The sequence below is a fragment of the Schistocerca cancellata genome, chromosome 2, assembly GCF_023864275.1.
Source record: "Schistocerca cancellata isolate TAMUIC-IGC-003103 chromosome 2, iqSchCanc2.1, whole genome shotgun sequence".
Lineage (NCBI taxonomy): Eukaryota > Metazoa > Arthropoda > Insecta > Orthoptera > Acrididae > Schistocerca > Schistocerca cancellata.
Genome location: NC_064627.1, coordinates 201,549,173 through 201,561,240, shown reverse-complemented (window position 1 = coordinate 201,561,240; position 12,068 = coordinate 201,549,173). Strand labels below are relative to the sequence as shown.

Below are 12,068 nucleotides of genomic sequence, written 5' to 3'. Positions count from 1 at the left end.
CATTCGGTTTTTAGGAAAATTTGGTAAGAAATTGATCACGTACGTAAAGAAAGCGATCCTTATGAGGTAACGCCCGATGGATATGCAGCATACTCAACGCACAGGTAACGCGGGTCCGGCCTTTAACTGACTAAAGCTATTAGGAAAACTGTCGTATTCTATGGTAGCCTACGATAAAGCATATAAAAGAACTATGGCCAGGATAGGATACGTACATATCTAGTAGAACAGTTCTTGGTGTGAGCGGCCATAACTGTAGGCCTGTTATTGCTGTGTGTGCAATAGGATCGGGCCTTGTAAAGCACTGCCGTGCTCAAACAAATCGTCAGGTCATGGAGAGCTGTAGTTTTCTGTAGCTTAATTGAGGAACACTTAAATCGCTCTCAGACGCTACTCTCCGGAATATCGCTGTCGGACTTCCGTAAGCAGCTCAGCGCCGCGTTTGCTGAGTAGTACCTGTGTGCCCTGGCCGCTTGCGTCATGACCCGCGGCTCAGGTAAACAAGGCACGCTCCCTGCTTCATTGGGTGGGGCGAGGGGGAAGAGGGGGGCAGCAGAGGGGTGGCGAGTGCCGCGGGAGGGTCGGAGGGGGGGGCCGCGGCAGTGGGTGGGGGGTACGCCCCCTCCTTCTCAGCGGGAGGCAGCGCCGGGGCGCTGCAGTTGACCAGTGAGTTTGCTTTGTGTACGCGTGTCGGTGCTAAGCGCCAGTGTCGGTTCAAAAAAGCTTACACCAGTGCTGTACGCAGTCGGTGAATCCCTTCACGCTATTTGGAATACGTCAATGAACTTACCGTGACGAACAAAGCGACGCAGCAAGTAAGTAACAGTGTCAGAACTCGTTTCTGTACATAATTCGACGAACGAGTTTACAACATTTACGGACTCGGTTTGCATTTAGCCATGTAAATTCCATCACGCGATGAAGCGTGTTGTGTGATGTCTTGGGGAAGAAATCGTGCAGGTGGATTTCCCTCAGCGTGTAAGAAAAATGACCGTATGCAGCGAGTTGGCCGCGTGCGTGGTATTTCTCGCAGGTGGAGAGGCGGCAGTATGGGTGACTCTCGGAAGCTGCAGCCAGCCGGTGGCCGGGTGGGCCACTTAACGGACCACCGGCCGTTGAAAACGCCTTCTCGTCTGTTTGTGTATAGCTGTAGCGAGCCAGAACCTCAGTGCACAGCTGAGCCAAGCGGTTTCCTGCCGCCTGCACGCTCTTTAAATGTCACGACAGCAGCAGCTGCAGTTTCACAAGATCCTTGGCGTCACCGCTTTATCCAGTTCGCAACAGTCCTCGTTCACCGGCGTCAAATTCAGGAATGGGTCTACATGGACGAAGAAACTGGATTACCCAAACGATGTTCTGTGTTGTGAAGCATTTAAAGACAATCATAATTGTCAACAAAAATTGCTGCATGGATATATTTTTTATCATCGATACAACATTCGAACAAGAGGCCATCTTCAATCGGTACATAGATTTACAGAAACAAACCATTTCTGTTGATTTTACTGTGAGGATTCGAAAAGTATTATTATGTAAAAGAAAACCATTCTGTTGCTAATATTTCTCACTGATTATTTTGGCGACCTGGGTTTCTTTAGATAGAGTAGCATGGAGAGCTGCATCAAACCAGTCTCAGGGCTGAAGACCACAACAACAAAAACAACGGGTTTGTTTAAGCTAACCGGCAGGTTAAAACTATATGCTTTTCACAGCAAAAGCTAACAGACCGATACAAAGGTCGTAAGAAAAAAAAACAAGTGGCAAGAAAGTGTGTTTTTCTCACGGAAATATAGTGGTTACTCTTATCGGGAGGGTTACATAAATAAGTTCTCGGTGTCAAAAATATGCACTGAAGTTGTTATTGTCTCAAAGGCCCACAAGGAAGGTCCCTTGCAGTCAAAAAGCTTCTTGGTGATTAATACTGAACGGCGTCACAGGTCACATTACAATTTTAACTGTTACTTATTACACAAGGTGTACGGGGGAGTGGTCTGCGACATCAGGGGGTTGTGTATGTGTGAACAACGACTCCGTGCCACAGTTAACAATCACGTTAAGTCATGGTTTCTGCCATTAGTTTGGACATTAGACACGTTACTTCCAAATAGACGTTATATATCGATAAGGTCGACTTTTTGCGTATTGGAGAACGCAGTGATCACTTTATGAACTGTCACATACTAAGTGTATCGCACTATCTTCATTGCCTTTATTGTTTCTACTTCATAAGAGATGTAGAGTGTAGTCGTTTAATTTTTGCATGTGAATGCCTGGTTATGGGAGGTCATTCCGTAAACACATAGTTTAATAAAAATTAATTAAAACCCTAATATAACAGTCGTGTTGTTCTTAAAAACTAGCGCGTTATAGTGCTTGTGGTACTGTAACGGTTACAAAGAAGGCAACACAGCGGAGTTTTATGTAGTAGTGGGTTAATTAAACCGGCGTGGTGTTTATTTATTTCTTAAAAAGAATTTCATACCTCTTACGTGAGGCACATTCTTTTGTGGAAAATATTTTTCCTGTAGAGTGATTTATTTATGACTCAGGACTGTCAGAGAATTGTGAAACTGCTCTCCAGTGTTTCAACATGCAACGACAAAGCATGCGTAAAGTTTATATTCTCCAGTGCGTTCCAGCTATGCACGAAGTAAGTTCCAATTCTAATTAACTCTCTTGCTAGGAATGCGGTGCTCAAATTATTTTGTTTTGTCTCGGTTTTTTGGGAGATGATTTTACAGATTGGAAGAACTGCCATTTACTATATGTGACGTTAAAACTGCGTACCACATCAGGGTGGAAGCCAATCATATATCTTTCTCGCACGTTCCTTTATCAATTGAGCCAAACAGCTACAGTAACGAGGCCGATTCAGAACTTTTACTTCAAAAATTGGTTCCTTTCAATTCATTTTTAATTGGTGAAGCGTTGTACAAGAAGAAACGTTACCAGGTTCGCGTCCCGTTCCGGCAAAGTAGTTTTCACCTAGCGACACAGACAATCAACACTGCATGTAGCATACAGGAGTGAAAGAATTCCTTCTCAATTGCCGTACAGATAGGAAATGGTCTTTATGTGTTAGCACGATGACTGGCTGACCTGTGTTTTTTGTAAGGGGTGCGCCAGTTACATTTGTCTGTGGCGTTATTTTAACTCTTATGTCATGTTTCAATCCCTGGTCGTCGACCAACTGTCACCCTTTTTCCGTTGTGTTTGGGCGTGTGTGATTGAGTGATAGTATGAGTCAATGCGAGTCAGCTGGGAGTGAGTGCATAAGAATCGTTTTTTTAGGTTTCATTCTCACTGTGTGCAACAATTTTAGCTATTTTATCCACATTAGTTTCTTTTAACATGTGTCAGGCCGCTGATAACTTCGCCGTTTTGCGCTCGTCAAGTCAAAACACGCGCACATACACAAACACTCCCTTGATGCTTGCTTTTTAAGGGGATGTTGATTCACGATGTCTCATATACAGTCGTCTCTCGATAGTTTGAAATTCAAGGGACCCCAGAGAAAGTTCTAATAATTGAAAGTTCAATTTGATTGAAGTATGATTAAGATGTAATCAGGAAAAAATCAAGAGAAAGTGTATCGTTTGTAAACAAACTAAAAACATACCACTGTAATTTCAATAACATTCGTATTTCTTTACAAAGCAGAAAGTAACAACTTAAATTGAAACATAAAGGAAATTTGTCTTTTATACGTTTAGTTAATTTTTACTTATTTTAGATATGAAATGAAAGATAAGTACAAACTTCCAAAAATACGTAACAAAACTTCGGTTTTGTTCTGCACAGAATTCGACGATATTTTCCTACTTCAGTAGCTTCCAGCGTATTTAGCCAATCACTTTTGTATTGTGACCAATGCCAGTAATACATCGTCATCATTATGTACATCTAACCATGTACACGCACAACGTTTATAATGACGGCTTTGCCTCTTTCTGAATCACAGATGGAATCGGCTCTGCTTGTTTCGCTTTTTGATTGTCTTCGATTTTTGCCACTCAGAACAGTTAAACTTCAACTATAGTCAGAGCATCGCAAACTGCGCATGATCATCAAACCGTACGTAATCACCAAATGTCACGTTTACTCCTAATTCATCAAACTGGCTATGTGGTGGTCAAACACTTGTGCTTCTTTGAAGGTACTTTTACAACTGATATCCCGTAACACATTACTCAGTGTAGGCACAGGAGTATCGAGAGGAAATCGTCGAAACAATATTACCGAAACAATCGAATTACGGAGTTTTAGACCCCCCGCTAACTTCGAATTATAAGAGTGTTTGCGGGCGATCTGACTTGACAATCGCTTCGATTTATCGAGTGTGCCGAAACACATAGGATTTCTTCGATCTATATAGATCTTTGCAAAGGACTGAACAATTAGATTGATTTATACCGGTGCGAATTATTAGTCTCTTCCCGTTTCAGTGTTTTAGATTTCATGCTAGTGTTAAAATCACTGCCATTTGAAAAAAAAAAAACTTTCTGTAGAATTCAGCGTATGCCAGGATTATCTTAACCTTTTGCTTTACTGTAAAACAAGCGTCTTAGCAAAACGGTGGTTCGGTAACGAAGGTCTACTCGGAAACCAAGCATTTCGTGGAGGTATTGGGACACTGTATTCGTAAAATTGTTTCCTGGAGCTGCAGAAGGTAAAGCAGCCAGGAAGGTCGTTGACGTAATCAGAAATGATATCATGGGCTTATTGCATTCTCACAGTCGTTTGCTCTTTTCTTTTATTATGATGGATTATATCAAACAATGTATCTCCTCACTTCACACTTACAGTTAGGCTAGAGACAATCTGTTTGCGAATTGGAGATAAGATAACCATCGCAAAAACCTAAAACGCCATTATTTACTATCAATCCTCGGTCAAAATGTCTACTGCATCCATTGTGACATCTGGTTTTTAACGTTTCTTACATACCGTCAATGCGAATGTAATACAGACTATTTTTCCCTCGTGCAGTGTACGAATTTCCCTCCCATCATACAAGTACACTTATCTCAAAGTTTATCGGTAGCAGCATTTTTCATAGTTTGTTGCACGGTACCGGTATATATAAATAATATGCAACGAAATGCTAGTCGAAGATTTGTCTATTATCTAATACAGCTTGTCTTAATTTTTCTTTCAGTTTTAGTTTTCGTTAAAAGAAGTGCGTTAAATATGGCGCGTACCCACAAATCGGTCTCTGTTGCAGATCAGTCTGCTATTTACAACTTATTCCTCATCCATTTTCGTCGAGTTCGCAATATGACAACCTAATCATTATCTTCCGACCCATCCTAGATTCTGGCTGTCACTATGTCACTATCCAAGTTTATCTCACAGAATTTGTTATTTAAATGTCTTCAAAATCTGAAAAGCTGCAATAAGCATTACTCAAAAAGCGCAGTTATTTTTGTTGGTTTTGAAAATTCTGAATGAAGTGTGTTTTCGCATTAGAAAATTTGGATTACACACAGAAAAACTTGTAACTTCCTATGAGCGGATAGTTACTTGTTTTAAATTACAACTTCAAATTATAATAGTAGCCCTTTCTATGCAAATAAAAAAGTTCAAATTAATGAAACACAATCTGGGGTATCCTTTTGTACATGGGTAGTCGTTTTGTAAAGTTTGTGTCTCTACATTGCACAGATGATGAACTAATTCAGGAGAAAGCTATTTTAGCTAGGCCGGTCGAAGTGGCCGTGCGGTTAAAGGCGCTGCAGTCTGGAACCGCAAGACCGCTACGGTCGCAGGTTCGAATCCTGCCTCGGGCATGGATGTTTGTGATGTCCTTAGGTTAGTTAGGTTTAAGTAGTTCTAAGTTCTAGGGGACTAATGACCTCAGCAGTTGAGTCCCATAGTGCTCAGAGCCATTTGAACCATTTTTATTTTAGCTAGTTAATGCCTTAATTATTAATTTCATAAACTTACAATCACCCAACAACTACTTCTAAGCCTATATTCGATTGGCTTGATAGATTAGACCCTAATGCATATGATCCGTGAGTCGGAGTTTCCGTATTTCATACATGTAATACACAGTTTATTTCAAATTTAAATACAAATTTAACCACATGATACATACTATTTATACAAACTTGTTTTATAATGTTTTTCTCTTAATTCTATTCTCCGAAACTTGTCGATTATAAACATTTCCAACTGATTTTGGAATTTTTCCTCGTTTAATGTATCATATGTATAGTAAATGGTGTATTAAACCACACGAAGACTGGTCCTAAATTGAATTTATCAGACCATGTCTTCTTATATCGAAATTCACGCAATAACTCGTTTGAGACTGGAGTATCTGTATGTATGTGTTACAGATGTCGCCCACCAACATCGTTTACAAATTTTCGTTTTTTGCTTTGTAATGACAAAATATAATTATTTACCTTCAAAACCGCAGATGCACCGGCCGCGATATGTCCGTCAAACATTGTTGCGTTGACTGTACACGAATTCAACTAAACATTGCCTCCAGTACACGAGCGCCATCCCGTAAATATTCTTGGTTGGTACGAATGTGTGGATGAAGAGTAACAACATTAGTCGCTTCAGAGACTGCCTTGATTCTGCAGTGGTCATTCTTCGACATGTATCGACAACAATTGATTTTGTTTTCTTTGTTTATTCAAACGACAAAATGGGGTGAAATAATAACGTACATCAGAGATGCACAGCATCCAAACTTCAGAGCTTTTCATTTGTCTTGATTCTTTCGTATCAAACAACAACAATCACGTACCGGTGGTGTCATTTGTCGAAAGCCAATTCGCAACGTAAATTCATTCCCTTAAGGACACTTACAGTTACGTGTGCACCACTCTTTAACATGTCGTTCGCTTCATAGACAGGTTATCACTATCGTCCAGTGTAAAAAGGAATAATTACTTTAGTTACTTTCGAACATGTTTTTCCAAAACTGTTGTCACTTCCATAATTTAAATATAGATGTAGCTAAATTTTTATTATCTAGTAATGAAGTACGATTCCCAGCTTCTATTCGTAACTGACATAAAAGAAATCGCTCTCAATGAATGATTTCAAAGAACGATCTCCAGTAATATAGCTATACACATATTTGTAAACTGGTCTCAATATAAACAATTCACATTCAACTTTGATGAAGTATCATCTGATCCATCACTCTATTTGTGATGTTGTGGTTATAACATTGCTTGTAAAATTTTTGGAGGGTTAATGGCTTTTCGTAATTGAATCAGAATTATTCACGGCCACCAACGACGACGCTAACAGATTAAATTTTCACGGGTTAACGTACCAATTAGAGAGCTGTATTAGAGCAGCGTGGTAATCAGTTATGGGAATGACAAAATGAGGAAATGTTTCAAATTAAGGTACGACGGAAATGTTCATTGTTTAACATACTGTATGAAGAAATAAGCAGAGTTCATAGCGCTTTCCTCGAAGTATTGTGTTAAGGTTGGTAGGCCGTGGCACTCTGTTTAAGGATATTATGTAAAGCTTTTTTTTTTAAGTGCAAGCTTCACTATTTTGTTTCACCAGCAGTGTTACAAATGCGTTCAGCTTTCTGTCTCGTAAGGTAGCCTAGGTAGCCTACTCTAGACGGGGTCGTATACGTACTGCCTTCTTATCTGCTTGTGGCGCAGTCTTGACCCCGTTTTTTACTGTCTCGTAAATTCATCTCCTTCGCCTCCGAGATTACCTCTCACTGATGTTTCTTCCCCATAATCCGCTGAAAAACATCTTACTCTGATATAAATACGGTAATACTATGGTATTGATAAAAACTTTCGCACGATTAATCCATCATCGTCAACAATAGTACACATCGTGTTTCAGTGGCATTAAGTCCAGAGGAGAAATAAGGTAGAGATTGTTTCTTTAAGATGACGCGGTACTATTAGCTAAGCAGTACTAACGGTGAGTGCTCGGGGCACCTTTGGTAGCTTGTATCTTTTCTTTAGTACAGTTTGTTTTCTCTATACTCCGCCCTCTACCCTCACCACATCGCGTACTTTATCAAGAGGTTTTTTTTTTCGCTAACATGAATTTGATGAAACTTACGCTGTCCAGTCACGTTAAGGTGACTACCCGTGAAACAGTTGAATAATCACCCTTTGCCACTGCGAGACGTGCAGGAAGAGAGTCGATGAAGTTCTGCAAGAAATCGACAGGGATGTGGAGTTATGCCTACCCAGTGCCGTGGCCAGTTACGCTATATTTCTACGTTGAGTACCCAAGATCCCACAGATTCTCGATTGGGTTTGAATCAGGGGAATATACAGGTGAGGGGAGTACGGTAAACTCATTCTGGTGCTCTTCGAACCACGCATTTACACTGCGAGCCGCGTGACACGTTGCAATGTTCTGCTGGTAGATGCCATCGCGCTGAGGAAAAACAATCTGCTTGTAGGGATCGACATGGTCCCTACGGATAGATGCATATTTGTGTTGGTTCATTGTGCCTTTCAGAGTGACGAGATCTCCGAGGGAAAGCCACGAAAATATTTCCCAGACGGTAACCGCTCCCTCCTACGTCCTGGACCCTTCTGACTCTTGTGACATGGTGTTTGCTTTCAGACGTTTCACGCTGACCCGCGTGATTAGAGATGGGTCGAACTCGTTCATTCCCGTGAACTACTTCATTCATTTCACTCTTTGCCGTGAAGCGTTCAAATGAAGTAGTTCATTCATGAAGTACGGAAGCCTGGCTAAGTTGCCCAGTTCGCCGCTCAGCCGCGGCTACGCTCGCTTCGCCTTGCTCGTACAATGAAGCTTCGTAATACTTCATAATTTTACCAACAGATGGCCGAACTATGCAGTAATGTGCACGCAACATTTTACGCTCTTACAGCGTCTGGGTTAACTAAGTAGAGCATGGTCAAAGGGGACAAAGGAAAGATAAATAGAGAAGCCTGTCACATATAAAGAAGGTATTACGTTTAATCTTGCTCGACATTTTCTCATGAAGCGCCCAAAAAAATCTTTATCTGCCAAGTGAAACCCTATTTGTTGTATTCATGGACTGAAAACTAGGGCTACCAACGAAATGCAGTCCGATTTTATGTTCCTTTTAAAATTTAATCCAAAATAGAATGAGTATGTTTACCACTGTCACAAAGTCAATATACCTACGTTAAGTAATTATTCAGAAGTTTTCTTGTTGATTTTATTTTTGTTGAGAATAATAACCCTCTAAATTCAAATCGTAAACTGTCGCCTGTAGTCATTGGCACGATTTCAGGTAAAATCCCTCTTTATTTTATTCGGAAAGCAGTTTTTGTGTCTGTTCACGCTTATACAATGGCTAGCAACTCTCGATCGCGTAAAAGTAGTGAAATTTGGGGTTTCTTCGCCAATTTAGGTGATGGGAAAGTAAAGTGCAACTGTTGTTCTAATTGTATTTCGCCGCGCGATTCTTCGACAGGCAGTAGAGGGAGCATAGAAGTGAAGGGAGAATGAGTGACTTACCGTCGACGTAGTGGGAGAGGGGAAGAGAGTGAGTGAACTAGAAAAAAGTGTGGTTGGTTGGTTGGGGAAGGAGACCAGATGGCGTGGTCATCGGTCTCATCGGAACAGGGAAGGACGGGGAAGGAAGTCGGCCGTGCCCTTTCAGAGGAACCATCCCGGCATTTGCCTCGAGTGATTTAGGGAAATCACGGAAAACCTAAATCAGGATGGCCGGACGCGGGATTGAACCGTCGTCCTCCCGAATGCGAGTCCAGTGTCTAACCTCTGCGCCACCTCGCTCGGTGAAAAAAGTGTGGAGTGTGCTATCTGTGAAGAGTTTGAAGTACCAGTTCATTGAAATTGAGTGGTTAGTTCACACTTCACTGGAGTGAAGCGTTCATTTGAACGACTCATTCACGAGCTCCCCATCACTACGCGTGATTCATTTGGACACCTGTCGTCACTCAGAGTGCGTCGAGTTGGGATACTGGTGGGTAAATCCCAGCCTTCGTCGCCGACGAACAGCAGTGAGCATGGGTATATGAGCCAGGTGCCTGCTGCGGAGGCCCATATGCTGCAAGTTCCTTGAAATATCATTGAGGAGACACTGTTGGTATCCTCTTGGTTCATCTGGGCAGTCAATTCCTTAACAGATGCGCGTCTGTTCGCCCTTGCACATTTCCATAGCCGTCGTTCGCACCTGTCATCTATGATGGCCCGTGGCGTATCACAGTTGCCACCGCCCCGGTTTTGGATGGGGTCATTTTGCCATGCTCGGTATTCTCTAGCTACGGCGGCACGCGAACAGTTTACAAAACTAGCCTTTTCAGAGATGCTTCCAGCCTTGGCCCGAAAACCAATGATGCGCCCTTTGAGACATCAGATGCACAGCTGCGTTTCCGCATTACGATTATGACTGCAATTTCTCCCGCGTCCTCAGGGCACGCTTTATATACCCTCCACTGCTAGTGCTGCCACCTGCCGTCTGTCAGTGGTAAGTGCACGATGGCGTCGAACATAGGCGGCGGTCACATTAACGCGACCGGACCGTGTATATTTAAAATCCAGTGGCGGAGAATTTCAAGGCAGCAAAATTCTGAATTTTGAAACGATCGATGGAAGACAACAATTACTTCACGAAGTACTCTTCTAGCGAAAATAAGGAACAGGTTTAAAATTGACAATGTGGGGGTTATGCTCTTGAACGCAGATCAAATACCAGCTGTGATTGCAAAGATGATTAGTAAGAACCTTCATAGGATCAACAAAATTTGTTTCCATATTTTAGGCAGAAGTGGAATATTTTGTAGTCGTTGTAATTTAAATTTAGACGGTGATTACAGTGTCGAGTGGCATTATGTTTAACAATAAGGGTAATATATCACATTCTTCCTCTTACATTGCGGCTTCTGTTGGACCATAGGTAGCCCCTTCTTGGATTGCATTTTTCTCCTCTCAGAACATCTTTACCAGTTTTCTTCTCTCTCGCTCTTCTTCCGAGATCTTCAGTAACCTCTTCACTTGTCTGCTCGGCTGGTGACTATCCTTTTCCTGTATCGTTCTCTGTCGTCGATCTCCGGCACATTGGCTAGTGTGTACCTGGTTCTCCACTTCTCCTCTCCTTCCACCTTCATTCCCAATTCAAACCAGTCCTTCTGTATATCAATAATCCATTTGGTTCCTCTTGTTGTCCCTGTTGTTCTTCATCTCTTTTCGTCATTCTGTCCTCAAAAATGGTTCAAATGGCTCTGAGCACTATGGGACTTAACTTCTGAAGTCATCAGTCCCCTAGAACACGTTGTTGTTGTTATGGTCTTCAGTCCTGAGACTGGTTTGATGCAGCTCTCCATGCTACTCTATCCTGTGCAAGCTCCTTCATCTCCCCGTACCTACTGCAACCTACATCCTTCTGAATATATTTAATGTATTCATCTCTTGGTCTCCCTCTACGATTTTTACCCTGCACGCTGCCCTCCAATGCTAAATTTGTGATCCCTTGATGCCTCAGAACATGTCCTACCAACCGATCCCTTCTTCTAGTCAAGTTGTGCCACAAACTTCACTTCTCCCCAATCCTATTCAATACCTCCTCATTAGTTACGTGATCTACCCACCTAATCTTCAACATTCTTCTGTAGCACCACATTTCGAAAGCTTCTATTCTCTTCCCCTAGAACATACAACTACTTAAACCTAACTGACTTAAGGACATCACACACATACGTGCCCGAGGTAGGATTCGAACCTGCGACCGTAGCGGTCGCGCGGTTCCTGACTGTAACGCCTAGAACCGCTCGGCCACTCCGGCCGGCTTCTGTCCACACTCATCGTGATTACATATATGGTTTCTCATGATATTGTCCCGATGTTTCGGTACAGTTCTTCTTTAGGTCCTCGCATCCATCTCTTACCACTTTTCCTAAGCATTTTTCACTTTTCTTTCTCTAGTTATTCAGCACAATTTCTTCTTAGTGTTATCATCTCAGTCGCATATACTATCGCATTCCTCCGTCGTTGTCTTGATCTTTGCGTCTGTAGATATATTCTTTTTATTGTATACAGAGTGTTTCAAAAATATTTTTACGTACTTTGGAGACAGGTTTCTTACGCCA

The 12,068-nt window shown here is 41.9% G+C and overlaps 1 protein-coding gene across 1 annotated transcript in view; it reads left to right on the top strand.

Moving 5' to 3' along the window:
* Positions 1-648: 648 nt before the first annotated feature.
* LOC126161522 (rho GTPase-activating protein conundrum) overlaps positions 649-12,068 on the top strand; it is a 230,595-nt gene continuing 219,175 nt past the window's right edge. The window contains exon 1 of the mRNA XM_049917432.1: positions 649-815. The gene's annotated coding sequence lies outside the window, so the exon portion shown is untranslated. The remainder of the gene's footprint in view (positions 816-12,068) is intronic.